General features: G+C 36.5%; 1 protein-coding gene across 2 annotated transcripts in view; it reads right to left on the minus strand.

Annotated features, from left to right (window-relative positions):
* The window catches only part of LOC122812081 (gamma-aminobutyric acid type B receptor subunit 1-like), a 2,214,644-nt gene that overhangs the window by 500,768 nt on the left and 1,691,424 nt on the right, over positions 1-22,452 (minus strand). The window lies entirely within an intron of this gene.

Below are 22,452 nucleotides of genomic sequence, written 5' to 3' on the forward strand. Positions count from 1 at the left end.
TATCCAGGGACATAAGGTCACCTATATCATTGCTTATTTGTTCAGCTATAATATGTTCCAAAGCATGACAAATAATATTTTTATTTAGGTATAGCTTTTGTTTACTGGGAAATTCCAAATGGACACATAATCCATTTTCAGCATTGGCCCAGTGAGAAAGGCTTCAATGTACAAACAACAGTAATAGGCAGAATGACACTAACATTTGAAATGCAATAATATATACAAGTCTTTACAACATTTTCCAGAAGAGGGAAAACTAGATTTTAAATTTTATAAAAAAAATACAAACAGTATTGACCATTGTTGCGATTTTTAACAGAAAGCAAAATATCTTACAAATTGTATAGTGGTTAGAGAGCTAGATTTTAGAATTAGCAGACAGGGTAGTTGAGGGTGGGGGTATAACAAAAGGAAGGAAAGAGAGTGAGTTACAGTATAAGTAGGAGGAGGATATGGAGGGAGATGAGCAGGGAGGAGGCTAAAGAACAGGGATGTGCTAATCTGGTGCAGCACATTTGTAAAGCCAGCAGTTGAGCAAACACGTCTTTAGATGCAGCTTGAATGATTTTAATGAGCTGTCCTGTTTTAGTGTTAAGGGGATGGAGTTCCAGATTTTTGACACTTGGTGGGAGTACAGGGAACAGCCTTCAGAGTTATTAAATTTTGATACATGTATAAGGTCTTTGTCAGAGGATTGCAAGCTTCTCAGTGGGTTGCATGGCTGTGCAAGGATGGCTAGAAATGTTGGCAGTCATTTGGCTTCTTTACTGGATTGTGGATAATATGGATTTGGGAGTATGTGAATTGGTGTTATAGTTTGAGCCACTGGAGGTCTCAGAGGACCATAAAGCAGTGTGCTGTATGGGGAGGTTGGCAGCATATTTTGCAGCCTTGTTGCAGTGCTCAAGTTTTTAGGTTGTTGTCACAGTGCTCAAGTTGTTTAGGTTGTTGTCGCAGAGCTCAAGTTTTTAGGTTGTTGTCACAGTGCTCAAGTTGTTTAGGTTGTTGTCACAGTACTCAAGCTGTTTAGGTTGTTGTCGCAGTGCTCACATTGTTTAGGTTGTCACAGTGCTCAAGTTGTTTAGGTTGTTGTCACAGTACTCAAGTTGTTTAGGTTGTTGTCGCAGTGCTTAAGTTGTTTAGGTTGTTGTCACAGTGCTCAAGTTGTTTAGGATGTTGTCGCAGTGCTCAAGTTGTTTAGGTTGTTGTTGCAGTGCTCAGGTTGCTTAGGTTGTCACAGTGCTCAAGTTGTTTAGGTTATTGTCACAGTGCTCAAGTTGTTTAGGTTGTTGTCACAGTGCTCAAGTTGTTTATTTTGTCGCAGTGTTCATCTTGTTTAGTTGAGTTAGTTGGATATTTCTCAGCATCGATGCCAAGTAGAGGAGAGGACAGCAGGTGGTAGAGGGAAGTTGTGATATGATATCAGAAAGGTGTCAGATATATAGCATCCTGCCCTACAGAGAGAGCTTAGTTTTTGATGTGTTTTTATCACTGTATGTTGGATGGATGTGGAAGCCAAACTTTAGGTCTTTTTCTGTGTAAGCTCCTAGTAGTTTGATTTTTGTGATGAGTTCTAGTCTGGTATTGTTGGAAAGGGTAACTGTGAATGACTCTCTTATTGTAATGTATCTGGGAGTGAAGAAAATTAGTCTTGTTGTGTTAGGCTTTATAAATAACTGGAAGGTAGTCAACCAGTTTTCTATACAAGTGAAGGATTCCTGAGTCAGGTTTTTTTTTTTTTTTGTAGGGAATCATGTTTGTTTGTTGAGCAGATGATGGTAGAATTATCTGTGTATTGTACTAAGGTAGCATTCTTACTGGCCTGAACAAGGTCATTAACAAAGATGCTGAACAGTATATGTCCCAGTATGGATCATTGTGTTACCCCATCTGTAACAGGGAGAAAAGATGAGATGTCAGTGAGTCATTTTACTGCCTGGAATGTGTTAGAGAGGTAACTAGAACACTAGTATAGAGAGGAATTTTGAAGGCCTAGATTGAAGAGTTTTTGTAAGATAGGGTCGAAGACACCCTGATCCCATGTGCAAAAATGGGAAAACACATTGTGGATGGATGGATGGATGGATAGGGTGGAAGCAGTGTGTAATGCTTTGGACAGATCGACCAGATACAAATGTATCCTTATTTTTATTAGTGAAGTTAAAGAGGGTAGTGAAGGTACTAGGGTAGGAGTAAATCCATGCTTTGAAGAAGAGTGGAGTGCATTTTATGTGATATAGTGTAGGAGTTAAGTCTGAATGCATTTCCCAAGTAGGTCTGTAATTCTCAGGATCAGTAAAGGGATCACCTTCATACAAGGGTGTCACAACTGCCATCATCCACTTCTTGGGGACATAGCCAGCAGAGAAACTCAGGTTGAAAAGTTGATGTAGGGCGTTTGCTTAGCATGCATCCAGTGAAGTGAATTTGTCCACATGAATGCAAGTCACTAGGATAAGTGCAGCAACACTGGAGACTTATCATACATAGCTAACAACTTAGGTAAAACATCCTACATTTTAAACACATGATGACGTATTCGTGGAACCATGCAGCAAATAAGTAGCTGTTCCTTTAAAAATATGCTATATGCAAATCATTGCAAATACCTAGGTTGACCGAATTTTTCATGTGTGGTTATAAGGAATAACTGAACTGAAAGTGAAACTTATACTTCAAATGGTTACCTATCAAAACATCTACTCTACATAACATCTGAACTCAAAACATAAAGACCATAACATCTAAAACTCATAACATTGAATCTCAAAATATTGAAAACTACAAAGCAACTATAAATAATATCCCACAGAGTTTTTACTGCATCCCCCACCTCCCCATAAATTAAATAAAGTTAATTTCCTAACCCCACTGTAGTGCGACCTTGAAGTTGGTATATTTAATTTACGGGGGGGTTTGGGGTGCAGGGGGGCTTGCCTCCCTGCATAAATGTAGCAAACAGTGTGTGGGATGTTATTTATAGTTGCTTTGCAGTTTTCAATGTTTTGAGATTCGATGTTATGATTTTCAGATGTTTTGAAGTTTAGATGTTATGAAGAGTAGATGTTTTGATAGGTAACCCTTCAAATAGCATATCAATGCACTTGCACATTTATGAAGGAATACAATTAACCGTAAAACACATTTGTATGAGAAAAGAAGTTTGGCAACAAACTAAGTTGTCCCGGGACATCTTCATGGGGGGGGGGGGTAGGTTAATAGTAGTGGGACTTAAGTGGGTTGGGGAGGTGAAAGGGTTAAGTGGAGGCAGGGATGGTTGGGAGGAAATGAGGTAATTATGGGGAGGGGCTTAAGAGGTTTAGGCTAGTGTAGTTGGGTCAAACAATCACATTTGGCATGAGACTTGCTACCCACCCACCCTCTTTTCATTGGTGGGGAGTAAGGTTATTTATCCGTGGGGGAAGGCAGAGAAGAGGGATAGGCTTGCCCTCTTCTGTTCCCCCTCTGATGTCTGGATGTTCATTTCAAGGATCTGGGGAAAGGAAACGAGTAGTTGGAGGAAGCTTGCTGAGTAGATAAGCAAGCTGAGGTAAGGATGGTGCTTATTTGGTGCAAGGTAATTCAATGGATGGTGCATGAAGTGAGTTGGGACCCTGCTTCATAAGTGAAGTAAGTGAGCAGAGGTATGGACCCTGCTTGTGGGCAGGGTGAGTAGGTACACTGCTCTGATTAACATTACAATGAATGGTGTGTGAAGGGAGACGGGACGCTGCTTCATAATTAAAGTAAGTGAGTAGAGGTATGGATGCTGCTTACTGGGTAGGGTGAGCAGGTATGTTGCCCCGATTAACATTACAAGGATGTTATGTTGTATTTAGAATCAATTATATCATGAATAGTTGTAATAAATGAATTTGGTGATCAAAGCTATGTTATGGAAATTTAATAAAGGTCGTCAAATGTCATTTGGTGTGATGTGCATTATTGAAGGGGACTGGGACAATACACTTTAAACAGAATGGATATTCCAGAATATGTTTATCATCCATACACACAAACAGATGCCTGGTGCTAGAGCCATGGGCTCAAGCTTAATGCCAAGAAATGTATAGTTATCCCTTTGGAAAAAAACATGTACCCATGAACTACCACATAGGTGGCAGGACACTAAACATTGAAAGTGTGATGAGACACTTAGGGACACAAGTGGACAGTGGTCTCACTTTTGATAATCACATTGCCACAACAGTCAGGAAATACTTCTATGTGGCACACCTCATCACTAAGGGCTTTTCATCCAGAAAAAAAAAAGGTCATTGTCCCACTGTGCTCATCCCTCATTAGACCAATGAGTATTAATGCCCCACTTGGTATGTACCTCACAAGACATCTGCAACAGCTGGAAAGGCCACAGAAATACCTCACTAAAAGAATCACAGGCCTAAAGCAGATGCCATATGCTGACCATCTAAAAAAACTCTAGCTATACTCTGTGGCATATCATCTACTCAGAGGCGATCGCTGCTTAACGTACAAGGCCATGTCAAGCCCTGAGCTGTTGGACATGCTCCACTTAAAGAAATCCCAATCCCTCAGAGCCACATGCTCCAGGGATCTAAACCTTATCATCACAATGAACAAAACATGCTGGAGGGATAGGTTCCTGACCCACAGACTCCCCATACTCTAGAATAGACTGCCCATACATGTCAAGCAGAGCACCTCATTGGCCCTCTTCAAAAGGAACCTTGATGATTGGATGGGAGATAGGAAATTCACCCCGGGGATCATGTCAGTTGCCCTGCTAGACAGGGGACCAGAGAAGTAAATATTGTGGGAAGAAATTTCCAGGGAGTTGTTATGGCTAGGCTTGCATAGGCCTTAGGGCCGATAGCCTAGTACCAACCTATGAACACCACATTGCTTGCTTTTCCCAAGCTTGTGCAAATTGCTTTCTCTTACAGGCTTGGAAAAACTTACATCCAGTAAACAAATGGCACCTGCAACTATATTTCACAACATTGAAAAATAGTAAAGCATCTGGAATTGTTTCAAACATTATTTACATTAACAGCCAGTATAGAGAAATAATCTTTTTTTTGTAATGTTTGGGCATTTAACTGCATTTTTCCTTGCCTGTGATATACTGCACTCTCAACAGATCCAGGCTCAGAAGAGTGTTCTAACTCTTTAAATCTGTTAAGAAGTACACCAAACAAATTGTGTCATGTGCAATACTAACTAATCTCAGTGACTGGTAGGAATGAGAGTCTATCATTCAGTTCACAGTTAATTTCAACTTTGAATGTCCTACTACCCCTTGTTCAGAATCACTTAATATGTTGCCAGCAGACTGCATTTTCTGTTAATTATTTCTTATCATTTCAGATATCCTGGTTATCTGCATGCAAGATAGTATCAATGACAGTACAATCCATCTTCCAGTGTCTCCATCTCCCACTTTTTGTACAGTGAGACTGGCAATTTATAGTAGTGTGGCCTTTCTTACCACATGTAGAACATGCAAACTAACTACTGAAAAACAACAAAAAATAGCCAGGCAACAGTAATTCTTAAACTTTTATGGTTTGCGCTTTTGTCAAGTATTCTTACACTCTACTTCATCAGACATTAGTTAAAAGAATGGTAGCCATATTTAAAACCAGATTCAGAGTCACATGTTTAGTCACCTCACATGACACCATGTCACCTGACAAAATTTGTCATTTCTATAACACATGTACCTAAAAGATGAATAAACAATTGTGTAAAATATATATATATATATACAATAATATATACAATATAGTGTATGCAGTGAGAAAGCCAAGATTAAAGCTAAAAGGAATGAGATTCAATTTAAAACCTTCCAGTTGACAGGTTTACAGGATGGTGTATGATTGCTGATTTTAGGAGATGATTAAACAAGAGACAGTTAAAAAGGTTTATGGAGCAAGATAAGGAGAAGAAAATACAGAGAAAGCTGTAGGGTTCGAAGAATGATTTGAAATGAAGTAAGAAAGGACATAAGCAAAAATACTGGCAGAGAAACAGATAATAAAATCCTAAGAAAGAAAAGGAAATTTATGCTAAGAATACAGACAAAAAGTGATAAGAGCTTAAACAGATATACCATGTGGGACAATGCAATGCAATCTTTAGGTGTAAAGGTGTAAGAGATAAAAGCTTAAATTATTTTGGACAAAGAATCTTTTGGAAAAATTATTTTTGAAAGTTGGGAAGAAATGGTGAAGGTTTTAAAACAATTCAAAAATAAATAACTTCACTGTCTGTAGAATGGTTATATGGTGTCATTATAAACCGAGATTTTGAAAAGAAAAGTAAATCTATCATTTTGAACAGATGTCTAAAAAGAAGACTTGGAAAAAGTGTTGAAAACAAGAGTGTGAAATTATTAATGACTTAAAAAAGTAAAAGATGGAAGAGGACTGTGTACTTGATGGTGGCAGGGTGTGATGTTTAATACTTGAAAATGATAAACTGAAAGACATCAAATATAATAAATGAGCAAGGGAATAGAGGTATTGTGAGATATGGTGGGCAATGAAAACATGTTTTTGTGGGTCTGAAAATCATTTAATTAAACAATGTGAAAATAAATGTTTGCAATGTGGGGAGAGGGGGCATATTACAAAGAATTTTGTTATGACATCTTTTAACTATAAAAGCAAGTTCATTTGTGGATGGATTGTAAAGAAAATATAAATGAAATGAATGAAAAAGAAAATGTAAACAAATAAGAATATAGATGTTATAAAATTGAAAATAAATGGACTAGTGAGGAAGAGAAGAACAAAGGGCAAGAAGAAATACAAACAAATTTTATTTCCTACAAGGAAGGTGAAAGAATAGAGGAGGAAACTAAAGAAAGTTGTGTATGTAAATCGAAAAAGTTGAATGGAAGGAATTGCATACCAAATAAAGTTAAAGACAGGGAAAGAAAAGAAAATACAGAATGAAAGCATTAAATGAAAGATAAAAAATAGATAATGATTGCATAACACTGCATGTGAATATCATTGTTAACAATATTAAAAGAGTATCAATGGTGTGAAGAAAAGAAGCTGACATTATATGCATGAATGATGTAAGAAATATTAAAAATAGAAAAGGGAATGAAAAATAATACAGAACATAGGTAATAAGATATATTTTGGTTGGCCATGTTGGTCAAAAATAAACAAATTAAAATACTGGATCATAGCATTCTAAAGACAGGTAGAATATCAGTCGTTGATATAAAAATTAAAGATAAAACAATGAAAAATATAATGATTTATGCATATACAGACATAAAACAATGAGAATAATTATTTGAATGTTACTAGTATACATCATTGTAAATATAGATACTGTGATGTTAAGAGATTTTAATTGCAATATATGGAAACGTTAATGAAAGATAGCAACAGGCATAGCAAGACTGAGAAAAATAGTGGTGTTAATATGAATGAAAAAAGGAAGATAAAACATGTTTTCACTACAGTAGCAGCAATGGAAAAACAGAAATAGATTTTATCATATAGTTAGATGCAATGAAAGAAATTAAAGTAGAAAAAATACAAGCAGGATTATCAGATTGTGGTATATGGACAGTGGTTGGTAGGAATAAAGAGAGGATAGGGATAAGTAAAGCTCTAAAAACATTAAACGTAATGCATAAAAAATAGTTTAAAGATAACAAGAATAATATTGGCAGAACATTTGACAATAAGATTTGTATATGATAACTAGACTATTCTGTGGTTGGAATATAAAAAAAATATAAAATGACATATATAGAAACTGAAAAGAAATATGTCACAGAATAAGGGAAATATATAGAATTAATGGGGAAATATTGAAACTGCAGGGAAGACAATAGAAAGTAAGTGGAAATGAAAAATAATTCTATAAAGAAAATAAAAGGAGGCAAAATATATTAAGAAGACATTAATTGTTGGTTACAAGTAAAAAAGAAGAAATAATGCATTTTCTGAGTAAGAAATTTAAGAAACAGAATGTGGTAATTAAAAGTATTAAAGTAAATAAAGATAAAAGCATTAAAAATCAAGATGAGATAGAAAAAGAATGAAATATTTAAATAAAAGTGAGGAAAATAGAATATATATATATATATATATATATATATATATATATATATATATATATATATATATATCTAAAGAAGAGGAAATAGAATGTAAAAGATTTAGATACAAAAAGAAAATGACATATTCAATAAAAAATAGTAGGTGAAGAAATAAGGAAATTACTTAAAAGGAAAATGAAAACACAGTACCCAGACTGGCTGGCATAGATCATAAGTGGTATAAGAATATGATAAAACACAAAGGAAAATTTTAATAATTGTTTTTAATGAAGGGATGAATAAAGGGCTGATAGAAGAAATTTTTGAAGGAATAGCTTAACTGATGTGGAAGGAGGGGTGAAGAATTCTGTGCTGCTTTCTGTTGGTTACTTCTTGTTATTTACATTTGCATGCAAGCACATTACAGTATATTACCTCTTAGTATGAATAGCTACTTTTAAATACTGGATTGTACTAAGTACAATAAATACATGGAGGCAAACTGCTTCAGTAAATTGCTTTAGTTAGTACGAAATTTCTGTTACTCTGTTTAACTTTTGGTTCTACAAACATGCAACACATATGCTGTCAGCTCTCTCTAGCAAATTCCCAAACTCTGTTTATGCATAGTTACATTTATACCAGAAGATCTGGTATATTTCCAGAGTCTGGTGTAAAACAGTTTTTTCTTTGTTCTTCTAATTTATGATTTGTCCTTTCTTTAAGCTTGGTGGTCCAAGGAAACTCAGTTATCTGAAACGCAGTGTTCCAGCGCTTATCTGTGTTTCTTGCTTGATGTTTCAGCTTTATTTCATGGCTGTCCTTGCAGCTGCCATCTACGTAGTTATTTTTACAGACTTTTGTTTCTCAATAACTTACTCCTTTGATGAATGCCAAAATCTATTTAAGCTATTATATGTTTGCCAGCACATATATTACTTTCTATTTTTCAGCATTTTACTCTATTTCTAAATTAACCCTTTCATATTATTCTTACAGCTTTTATTCAAGCTAATAATCATGCTAGCAACAGTTTGAAAAGACAGTGAATAAAACAGAATAATATTAAATGAAAAATAGTAGGTGAAGAAATAAGGAAATAACTTAAAAGGAAAATGAATACACAGTACCCGGACTGGCTGGCATAGATCATAAGTGGTATAAGATTATGATAAAACACAAAGGAAAATTTTAATAAATGTATTTAATAAAGAGATGAATAAAGGGCTGATAAAAGAAGACATTTTTGAAGGAATAGCTTAACTGATGTGGAAGGAGGGGGACAGAGAAATAATAGATAATTAGAGAATAGTAACATTAATGAATAATGATTATAATTTTTTTATGAAAATAATGTTAAGAAGGATGGAAAAGCATGCAAAAGAATTTAGAAAGAAGATATGGTATAAAAAAGGAATGTGAAAGAAATGTTAATTATTAAAGAAGTAGTGCATAACATTACAGAAAAAATAGTAAATTTGATCGGATGTAAAGTCATATAAGAATATAAAAAGGAAGCAATTATGGAATATTATGGAAGAATATAGCACTGGGAAGAATGGATATACAATCTTTTTTATGGAAGTTAAGGTTAATAGTTGGATGATGGGAGAAATGTGTGTAAAAGGGTATGAAACATTGTTGTCCAATAAGCAGCATACTATTTTCTTTAATAATGAATGCAATTATAAACAATGTAAGGGAAGGTATGGGTAATGCTTTATATAAATATAGTCGAGAAATAGAAATACCTTTAGTAGGGAATTATGAAGATGATGTAGTGATTATTGTGAAGAATAAATTATTGGGTTATAAAACTATTTAAAAAAGTAGAACGATGATTATGATATGTTGGCTAAAAATAAACAAGAGTAAGAGTAAACAAATTGGAGAGAGAGGAAAAGAATTGAAGAAAATACTATGAAAATGGATTTTTTAGGAATACAATTTAGAAGCTATATAAAGTTTCAAGAACAATAGAAAATAACTTTAGAGGAAACAAAAGAAGAAAAAAGAAGACAATCTGGAAAAATTCAACAGTACATTTAATGCCATTGTTGTTATAATGAATATTAAGTTTATTAAATACAGAAAATAATGAAATGATGACTAGACTCAAACAAACATTTTGACAGTTTTTGAAGGAATTAAACAGAAAAAAGTATAAGGACTGTAGAATGTAAAGAAATTAAAGAATGGGGAAAAAGAATAAAGGAATGGAAAATAATAATCTTGAACATAATAGAAAGATATGGTATGAGAAACATATGATGGATTTTTTTTATATTCATCCCTGGAATGAAATAAGTAAGAGAACAAAAAACTATAAAAGGTGGAAGATAACATTTAAAAATAGGGAATGGACAGGGTTGCATATGGAGAGTAATGTTAAGAAAATACCAGTTAAGAAAGAAGTGGAATATAAAATTGATGAACAAATTGAATGTATTAAATGTAATCTGATATAAACTATGGAACATGTGTTTTCTGGATGGTGAAACCGTTGAAAGCATATGGAAAGTTATAAGAAAACAAAGAGTTTGATTAATTAAGAGAAGTTGACATGAAAAATGGTAAATCTGGATATTAAGGAGGATATGATAGAGGAAGTGTAGCAAAGTGAGATGAAATATGTATTTCAATAATACATCACATTTTGCAAATGAAGACAAAAGTTGTGGCATTTAATAAAAAATAGGATATGAAGGAGATGGAAAAAATAAGAATGTGGTTATGGAATAAAGAGTGGGTGTTAAAACTAACATGAATACACACATGCACACACACATATTTGATGATGATATTAAATAATGTAATCTTGAAAAAAGGTTGAAGTGTAAAATGCTTTTGTATATATGCATCCAATAGATGTCATCTGATCTTTTATATCCACCTGAGCTACCACTAGCTCAGGGTGATGGTGCCTTGATTTAATATCTCATCTAAAATATTGCACATTCAGGAGTGCAGCACACTCGCCCCCACACAAAAATAAGTCATAACAATACTACTTTAACATTGATTCTAGCAGAATACATTGTTTACCAATCCTGCCATGCCAAATCGGATAATACTGTTTAACAGTGATTAAACAGCATCAGGTATTAGTCACTTGTAGCCATTTAATGGTCTCCATACCCACTAACTATATTCACTTTTCTGTGTACACCTTGCATAAATACATAACAGTCATGGTAATAAAGTATTGCATCTTACTTCACACAAATGCACAATATTCTTGCAAAGTCAGAATGTGGACTATTTAAACTGAGCACAAGAAAAGAGGGTAATCAACTTTCAGCCACAGACAGTTCCTGCACTCACTCAGCAGCTGACATCAGTTTTGTGTGTACTTCAGATATCTTATTGTGATAAATCATGGGCATGTAATGAATTTCAACACTGCAATGAATTTTAACATGCTCCAAATTGCTTCACCCAAATCATGCTAATCCTGCAAAGGCAGAATAAAGAACAAATAATGTTTAGTCATTTTTCAACTGGTGGTGCAGTGGTTAGTGTTGTTGCCTCACAGCAAGAAGTTATCCGGTTCAATTCTCAGCTGGGATTCCTTCTGTGCAGAGTTGCATGTCCTCCCTTTAGTCATGTGGGTTTCCTCTGGGTGCTCAGATTTCCTCCCACATTCCAAAAAGATACAGTAGGTGGCCTTGACACTCCAAATTGCCTGTAGGTGTGAGTACGTGTGCCAGTGAGTGATACGGATGAACTACTGTGACAGAGCTAGCCACCTGACAGTAAAAACCTTGGCTCGAGATGATTATCACTGTTGAAGTGACATCCCATCCCCATGTGCAAAAATGGGAAAAGGGGTTGAGGATGGATGGATGGACAACTCCAGCAACTGAAAGCAATTTGTCTGTGTATATCCCACATGTCTAACTATTTTAATATAAAAAAAGATCCTCAACTTCTCAGAGAAATAATTAGTGTAAAATCCAAACCAATAGGGAAAAAGGCAACCCTAGCTGAAGGATGCCCTAGGTGGCCCCCTAATTCACCTATGCATAAGGCAACCATGTTCTGAAAATAATGCAAAATGGCTTATTCAGAAAAAAATTCCAAGCTTAATTGTAAACCAAACCTTTATTCTTGATGCCTGTGGGAAAGTATAAAAATTCTGATGATACAGAGTCTATTTTGTACCAGGCACAGTCATACATTTATACAGACTCAAGGTGTACAGCATTTTATTTCCCAAATGAATAAGAAATAGTGGATCACAGAATACATAAAATCTAAAGGTGGAATAACATTGGCCAGGTAGCATATTTTTAATAATACAGCCACTTTTAAATAAATGTAGGCCATCATTTTTCACATGATTTCCATTCTATAAAATGTGGTCTCTCAGCTAACACTGCAGCAGCAGCATTCTTTCCATCTTTCTGTCTGCTGTTCAGTATGGTAGTTGGGTTAACATGTTGCATATAACTGACTGCTTTTTCCTGAACAGTAGAAGTTGTTGATGTCCTCTGCTGGCATGGAGGGAAAGTTCTTCCTCACTGTTTTAAGGAAAACACTTTTCTATGGTATCAGCCCAAAACAGGCAGTAGTATCACATCAGTCAAATGAGTTACTTGAATTGACTAGTTTGTGACTGAGAAAAAATAAAAGACAATGAAGAAACCATTTGGTTATCACCAGCACTAATACCAGCCATAGCTGGTAAGATACTATCATCCTCTCCACATCTATAATCAGAAAAAAATCATTCTATGTATGTCAGCAGCTTCCTCCACCTGCTCCTCTGTTTTCTCCATCCCCGTAGCTGGCATCTGTTTCCATTCACAGAAAAACTGTAGGAAAAGTTCCAAAAGTGCAGGCAAAATGTCTCCAAGTTAGTATAAATACCATCTCAAGTCTCCCCTGAAAAGATGCATCTGGTCTAGTGGGAGAAATCTGGTAAGCAAACAATAAATAAAAAATAAAATTTTATCATTTTATTTTCTCCTTGTTGGATACTTCCAGCCTCACTATGTTTCTTTAAAGATGTGGTAGGAATATCTGAGATGCCTGCACAATTGCCAGATTGGATAACCATAGAGTCATTGGTGTTTATATTCTAGAAGATTAAATTTAGAACTGATGTATGACTTACAATCTATACCTGCCAGGTAAAAGTAAGTAGTCATTGTCAGTAAAAAGAATTAAACATTTCAGATCTGATTACTAAGAATTTATACTTTTTCCAAACGAGGCATTACACTGTATTAGAGTAATTCTACAGGGTAGTCTGTACTTCATCTACTGCAAAATGCAATGCAGACCCCACTGAATCTTGGACTTTCCCATTCCTTGATCCTAATAAACAACACTCCTCCTCCCATTTTGTTGCAATGTTTACCTAACTGATGTAGTGAGAATGCGGTCATGTTCCACTTTTCTGATGAATGATTACATTTTCATATCCTACATCTCCATTTACAGCTTCAGCATTATGACTTGGTCTGATGTCCTAAATTAGGTTCTCCTAAAACTAGCTTGCAGTCAGAATATTCTGCAGAGGCGTGAAAAAGTCTCAGCCAATTAAAGTTGTTACTTCTTTACTCCTCAGCGTGTCTTCCTTTGGATATGCTAAAATGAGGCCCCATCTGTCTGCATTAAAGGGAGGTGCAGTGAGATCTTATTACATCCACATGAGCTATCAAAAGGAGTAAAGGGAAGTTCCCCAATCCCTAGCCAAATTTCCCCTAGTTGTATAAATAACACCAAAGTTCTTCCCTGAAAAGCCTAGTAGGACTAATCTGTCAACAAACAATAGTTTAACTAAAAGTTTTAAATTAAATCCTTGTCTTTTCCTTCATTTCAAAAGTTAATAATAAAATACTTTTGCACTCTGACAGCCCTTAGTAGTGTTTATGGTATTTGGGGGAAAAAAACTAGTAATGTGACACCAGAATGGTTGTGGTGGGCCCTGGTCCATTCACAAGCCTAGAGCCCCATTTGACCACGCCTAGTGATGGATCCCACTCTGGTTATGCCAACTATGTGAAAGGCATCAATGTCTAACAAAACATCAATGTGTCTTTCGGCTTTTCCCAGTTAGGGGTCGCCACAGCGAAACTCCGGTCTGCTATTGATTGGCAGTAGAGTTTTACGTGCTGACGTGCCATGCCTAATGCACAACCTTCAATGAAGGAATGCCCATTCAGGCATGTCGCCACACAGAAGATACTCTAACTGAGAATCGAACGGGCCATGTCTAACTGTGAGGCGACAACACTACCACAGCACCACCACTGTAGTCTTCTAACAAAACATCAATAAAGAGTGAAAATGTCTATATGGTGGCCATGCATCTACCATTACATTGCAAAGCATGTGTGATAGTGTCAGTTTTGTATCATTTGTTAACCAAGTCAAAAAGAGAAACATTAATACCAACATTATTACAAGATTCTTTGCAAAAGACATCTGCTGATTTTATGAGTTTGAAGGCAAAAGCTACCTCATAATTGTGGGCTAGTACTCTCATGACATAGAAATAATGCAAGCACCAACCCCAATGAGTCAACAAATAATAGCTAATTTGAGACCAGGTTCACAAGATATAGAATACCTTCTGAACTGGTTACAGCCAATGGTACATAGTTCACATTGACTAAATTCCAACATTTTGTCGATGACTATGGCTTATCTTATACTACATTAAGTTCTCACTGTCCTTAGAGAACAGCAAGACAGTATGATCCTCTCGTGTAACATCAATCTCTCCACACACTTCCTCAGGAGCAAACCTTTTGCAAATAAGAACTAATATGTCAAAGTTAGAGACAAAGCTTGAGTCTACAGCCATTCTGTATGACTCAGTGAGGCAACATTAGTAATGAGATAAAGCTTTATACAAACTGTTTTATGACAAACACTATTCTGCTAATCAGTACCTATCCTTGACCCAGATCAATCAGTGCACCTAAAGTTAGAAGGGCAGAAAAAGTGTGACACAACAGGTCTTCCACCGAAAAAAAAAAAAGGACTGAACTCCTACATAGTTCATACAAGACATGTTGATATAGTCTGATGAAACTGAAAGCATATAAAAAGTAGTTACTGATAGAAACTGGAAGCACATTTCAGAAGTTCCTGATAAGATTCAACCTGAAGCCTTGTTGCTGGATAGCTAGCTGGCTCACCACTCATAACCATGAGGTTAGAATCAGTGAGGCCACCTACACAAAGGTGCCATTCACTAGTGGAGTCCACTAGGTCTCTGTGATAGTCCCACTTCTCCTTGGCATCTACTTTCCAGATGGCAAAGCCAATGTCAAAGGCATTAGGCTAACCAAGTTTGCAGATGATTGCAAACTGAGAGAAGTCACTGAATCCCCTCAAGAGAAAAACACACTTCAGGAAGGTCTAACACAGACAAATACTTGTTCTCAAAGCCATAGTTTAAAATTCAATACCAAGAAATACATTATATTACCCTAGTAGTCATGACCCATAGTAACCTAGTCGGACTTTCCGGGTCAACAAATGTTTAAATAAATAAAAAATAAGTACCTTTTGGGATGCTGGCCACCCAGAGTAACTAAGCCATCAGTAAAACATCCCTAAAAGTTGAGTCACTAGTCAATGATCTGAGAACTCACATAGATAGTAACTTAGCCTTCAACCAAAATGCATCCAAAGTATTAAGAAAATCCTTCCATGTTGCTCAACTTATAAGCAAGGGCATGGCATCTAGGTACAGAGAGGTCATCATACCACTGTAATTGGTGCGCATCCAATCCATCATAGAGTATACTACCCCCTTTGATATGTACCAGACCAGAAACATGCAACAAATGGGATGTCCACTAAGGTTCCTTATAAAAAGAATGCAGGGTGTAAATAATGTCCTAAACTGATTGCCTCAAAGCCCTGCCTCTTTACTTGGTATCATAAAGACTTCTGAGAAGTGGTCTTTGCTGGGCATACAAGGCATCCATGGACTCTGTTTTGATGAACCTTTTGCAAATCTGCAAAGCAAGCAACATCAGACATACTAGATTAAAAGACCTACATTTTGCTTTTGAAATAAACATGGCCTTCTGGACAGAAAGTTGTATTTCTCAGAAAATTCCCATTCTCTGGAACAAGCTTCCAATCCATGTGAAGCACAGTTCCTCCCTATCCTTATGTGCAATATGAACCAATAGATGGGTAATCAGAAATTCACCCCTAGGCTGGCTCCTATGTCTCTGATGGACAGAGGCAGACAGTAAATCACCCTTATATAAATCAAACTTGTGGGTCACATTTGGGTAGCACAGCTAAGCTTATAAGGGCCCTAGTGGTCGTTAATTTAGTATACACGTATGAACTTACGAACCTATGCTGAACACAAACCTGAGGTGTTTGAACTGAGAATTACCAGGTGCATGACTAAGAAGACCTTTTGCTTCAAAATGCTATCACAATCCAAAATCTATGATAAGGCTGAAAGTATGAAATACACAATATACAATGTCAATCTGTGTGTTACCCAAGCAATTGTGGCCTTCCCTGATCCTGTTAATACTGATTGTAGAATTTCTATAAGAATGACACTATTTACTATAATTATTTGTCTAAAAAGTTTTCCTTCCACTAGTTACAGATCCAGTTTTTTGCTGAACATGTCACATGCAATACGAATGAAGTCAAAGTAACAATTTATTACCACAAATGTATTAGAGTCATATGGTCGGATAAGTGACTATAAGATTTTTCTTTTTAAAAATGTCTTGCTATGATATTTCTCACATGTTGTCATTTTAAAATAATCATATTAAAGCATTCATAAGTGAGAAATATATGCACTGATAAAATCAGTACAGAGTTTTGCTTTGCACAAAGCCATACTTTGTAATCCCACAGGGGGATCTCCTTCCTTATGGCAGACATGTGATGATAAGTATAGTGAGCTGCTTGAGTATGTAAATACTGTGAATATGTACTGTAGCTATTACCAAATTAAGCATGTCATATAGCATAGTACTCACGAGCTTCCATTTTGTACAGAATAAATGTCACATGTTTGACTAAAGGTCTAGTGTATCCTGACATTAATGGCACTACTAACTGATATTATGGGGTAACCAGAGCTGTGCATCATGAGGCTATGCATATGTACTGGAGCATATTAATGAAAAGCATTCGTAAAACATTTTTGTAGCATTCGCTATGACATTATGAAGAATGATTTGGCTAGGTTTTCAGTGGTTGCATAAGACAAAGTCTACTGGGATAAAATATGAAGATTATCACAAAAAAACTAGTTTAAAAAGACATTCTCATGAATATTTATATGTATAAAACACACTGTGATGGAACAGGGTACATTTAATTGGTCTCTGTATATAACATGGTAACACAGTGACATTCTCAGGAACATTTACATTTGTAAACAATGTCAAGGAACTGCATGCAGTTATTTTGTTTGTGTATATAGCATGGCAGCACAATGGCAGATGACAGTATTTCATTTGGTCAAGCAATGAATCTGGAAATGTCAGATATTTATTTTCTGTATGAACTCCATGTGAAAGGGACAGTACCCATACACTGTTCAGAATTATCTTAATTCTACCGAAACATCCTACTGTCGCCGAACAGAAATAATGATGTTGTCTATAATGATCTTGGTTGGAAATCAATATCTGCAGCTAGACTCAGGACATGCTACTTGTTCATTACCCTAATAAAATAATCATCTTTCCATTTACAGTACTCCTGTTATGTACATGGGAACCATAGAGCGAGGGGGGAAGGGAGCTCCCCACTTTTGAATCCTAAATCTTGTCAGCAGGAGCGCTTCCACTGGACTTCAGTATTGACCCCTGTTTTATGCTTAGTGGGACCTTGTAGTGCAGGCAGCATCTCTCTCCCGTGCAGCTGGTAGCGTGTCTCTGAGTGGAGCCTGCCCTTCACATATAAAGAGTGCAGACAGAACCTGCACCACTATTGTTTTCTTCTTATATTTGCTATGCGGTTGAATTTCCATCTTGTGTGGTTATCAACTTGAAGAAAGTAAAGTGCCATATATTGAGGTGTATTTTGTGCAAGGGATGTGGATACTACTGACTGGTGAGTGGTAAAATCGTCATTTTTCTTTTTGCTTTGATGACGGCTGGTAGCAGCAGTTGTCCTTGTCATGAGAAAGCTGGTGTGGATGAAAATAGCAAGCATGATGCAAGGATCAGCACTTCTTCCTAATGACTTAAATTTTATTATGTACTCACATACGTGCACGTGCACACACACATACATACATACACACACATACACACATATGTGCGCGCACACACACACACACACACACACACACACACACACACACACACACACACACACACACACAATGCACACTTTTTTGATTGATTAAAGGCTTTAAAGAATTCTAGGAGGACTTGAAACGACTGATGATGAATTCAGATGAAGATAGAAATGTACCTTTATACATGCAATAATGTCCTGTCTATGATTTGTTGAGGGCAGTAACTGCTTTGAGTAGGGTTGTATGCTACATGCTTTCAAGAGTCAGTTTCTAAGTAATATGATTTGCTTTGCATAATGTTAGAAACTTCCCCCGGTGTTAACACTAACGTATTCTATGACGTTCTTTTTAAGTTCTGAGATTCAGATGCTGGTTAATCTGTAATGCGTTTCAGTTGTAGTATTCAGCACTTGTTTTGTTAGATAGCATTTTGTTGAAGGAGTTGAGAACTTAAGCAAGTGAACTGTATTGCTCGGGAAAAATATCTCACACTAAGGTGCTGTAGTGGAGGAAGGAGGTACTCCGGAAGCAGACTGGTTCCTGCCAATATGAAAGAAGTGAGTAATAGTGTATTGCAGATGTCATAACTGTGAGAAACTGTCAAATGTTTAATTTGTTCAGTTGTTTTTGGCCCATTTTCTCTCTCCATTCACTCATTAACTGATGTAGCTGGGCTAACCAGACCTTTTTGCAACAACTTTTTTCCAGATGAAATAAATATGTTCTTTAAAGAAATAAATATCCTTAATTGCTAATGTTTTCCTGCAAGTTGTGTAGTCCATAACCTCAGTTATAAAACGTACTAAGATCTTGACAAATATTAAATCTGCTTTAGTTATGATGACGATATGTCAGTCCATACGTCTAAATTGTCCAGATCTTTGCCTCACATTTTTGATCTGTTCATCATAAAATTTGTGGTTTTCTAGCAAATTTGTGAGGACTGAAGTCACTAAATAAATATGAAAATGCATGCTAATGTAAAAATGACGTGTGGCACAATGCCAGGGCACTTCAATGGGCTAGGCTTGTAAAGGCCCCAGGGCCATTAGGCTAGTACACACCTATGAACCTAAGCAGGTAATCTTATAAAAAAAAAAAAAAGACACTTCCGGACTTCTTCTGGTACATTAAATTCATTCCCACATTCGCTTGTCCTTTCCCGCACTGTTTCTTGAACCTGCTCGCCTGGCTCTGCCACACTGTTGACTGCTTCCGACTATTGGATTTGGAGGGAAAACCAAATTGTTGCATAAAACCATCGTCCTCCGTACCATATCGTAAGTGGCTGACTGAATGCATGAGTCATTAGTAAAATGTAATTCTTTGCTTTGGGGCAACTGGAAATTTGGGCATTGTTTGTATAAAATTTTTTTTAATACCTTAGGCTTAGTGAGGAGAGAGTCTGAGCTACAAAAAAATTGCTGTATTCATTACTGCATACCTCTCAACCTTTTAGCAAGAAATCTGGCTAAAGCCATAAATTAAAGTGGGACAAAGGCCCAAAAATAGGGACAATTTTTAAAAATCGGTCTTACAAACTTAGAAAGTTAATAGAATAACAGGTTTTAGTCATTATTTTCCAGCTTCAATCTTTAATGATTTGCAACTAATTTGCCAGAAATCTACAATTTTATGAAAAACGGAGCAAAATATGAGGCAAAAATCTGGACATTCTGCGAAAATCTGTACAATTCAGAGGTATGGCTGTGTTTATGTGTATGTAGTTATATTGCATGGCTATATCTATCTTTATGAGTAACACATGCGTAGATAAAATTTATGGTAGAATTTATGATAATGCTCAAAAAAAACCTCGCAAACTAGTGGTAATAACCACTTTTCTTTCTTTCATTTTCTTACAATTTTGCTCGAGCAATAAACAATAAAGAAAGTTATGTTTTGAGACTATGCTGAGAATGGGACAAATACGTTAGCCTTGTACATATGTGTGAACGTGATAGGGGTGTGTGTGTGTGATGTATTCTGTAGATACGTTGTTGGGTGCAAGCATGGTGGGTGTTAAGAGTTTAGATTAGCTGTTTAATAGTAAGTCAGATTACTGGCTGGAAAGAGGTTTTATTATTATAATTAACTATTGGGAGGTGGGAGTTTGGTAAGGAGGTTGGGCTGGGTTTTGATGAGTGAGGTGACTGTTTGAATGCAATGCAAGTTGAATTGACTGGCAATGCTTTATGTTTCAGTTATTAAGGGTGGAGGAGGGCTGAGTGCTCTGACCTGGTTTTAATAATTTGCTTTTAGCTGACCAGAAGGCTTTGGTGTTTCTCCGGTTTTCACTTTGCTCCTTGATATAAACTTTGTTTTAATCATGCCCAATCTTATTTTTGGTGTTATTTCCAATCTGTCTGCATTGCTGATAGCCTAGTGTACTAGTGTATACTTCTGCAACTTTAATTTGTAAAATTTTGAATAGCTCATATGGCAAAGTTTATTCTAATTATGAAAGTACGAGGAATGTTTTATCTGCAGTTCCCTGCTGTAAGGAAAATTCTGCTTTGCATGATTTACTTTCTCCAGTTTCTTAGGTCACTACTTATTATTTAAAGTGCATATGACAAAAAAGATTACTTCCTTTGAGCGATTAACCCGTGTGCCATTTGACTTGTGCATGTGCAGCATTTCCAATAAAACAGGGTCATACAGCTTTAAGAGTATAATAGTATATATCCACCAGCAATGACCATGTTTTCAAAAGTGGTACATAAATAACTATTAGTAGCTGGTGTATTAAAATCCTTTTTTCATGTGCATACCTGCTTTGTTATGAGTAGTTGTGTGTGGTCTTCAAAACAGCAGCTGATGCTCCTGTAATGGTAGTAAATACCTTTAAAAATTTTGTCCTTTTTAAATCACTAAGTGCCCCTCTTGACCTCTGCCCCCCTAGTCTTCAACAGCTTCTGGTACCTCTGGTTATGTACCTAAACTTTAGTATTCCGTGCTCCGTAGTCATGGGTTAGAGCAACTCATGAATGTTATGCAGTAGGTTGCCATGGCTAAACGGTAGTATACATTAGCATGATATGTTAATAAGAGAATCCAGATGAGTATGTGCTCCCATTGGTAGAAATGTTGGTGTGTCACTGCTTCTGGGGCAGAGGTATGTGGCTGAGGTAGCAGGTTAGACTGTATCACACGGGGACTGTTTTATTAGTCGCCTTTTGCCATCTCTAAAAAGTGTGTCAAACTTAATTTTCTTTTTACACTTTGCACTGCTAATCCTCAGTTATGTCATTCTGAGCAAGTCATCAGCAAAGCAGAAAGAAGTCATTTATTTATTATTTTCCCTGGCTTTCTTCATCTTATGGTGCTCAAACGTTAATGCCCTACATCCATTGTTGGGGAAGAAGCCTCATTCACCAACCCTGGACTTACTCCAATACTGCCTGGGGCCAGCATTTTAAGGTTATCCTGGGAAGTCTTGCAGGGGACTTTTAATTATGACCTACCCCATTCCCCCCTTCCAGTATCTATGGTTATGTCTGAGGGGCAGGCATACAAAAGGGCTATGTGGCTTAGCAACCCACCTCTGCAGCAGCTCAGCCATGTCCCCAGCCATTCCCCACTATGGACCATGACTTGCTAGCCACAAAATTTCACCAGTCTCAACACAGGAGACACCTACATCACCACCCAATCCCCGCTCACAGGGTGGTAACACCCATCCCTCCCTGACAACCATCAGATTCCACAGCCACTGACTGAACCTGGGTCACCTGGCTTGTAGTCAGGGTTTATCCCTTTACATAACTAGAGCATCATGGGCCTTACTGTAGTGGTTGTAGGTACAAAATCCACAGCCACACATCTATGACTAGTGACTGGAGCTGAGAATCACATGTGACTGTTCACTGCGTTATGATTTGTGTACCTGGGTTCAGGTAATCATATGCATATCTGCTGAAAACTTGGAGTTTACCACATACAAAACCTAGTATGCCTGTGGTATATCGACATCAAATTCACTTTTAGGAACTGCAGAGGACATATCTGTGGGTTTTAGCACATAGCACACCTATGGAACTGGACAATTGTTTTATGAATAGTGCCTTTTTTAAAGACATTCAGCTTAGGTAACTTTACACAATGTTTACGCATCTGGCGAATGTCTTTGTGC

This window comes from Protopterus annectens, chromosome 9.part0 (assembly GCF_019279795.1).
Source record: "Protopterus annectens isolate FY-2018-M chromosome 9.part0, PAN1.0, whole genome shotgun sequence".
NCBI classification, from domain to species: Eukaryota; Metazoa; Chordata; order Ceratodontiformes; family Protopteridae; genus Protopterus; species Protopterus annectens.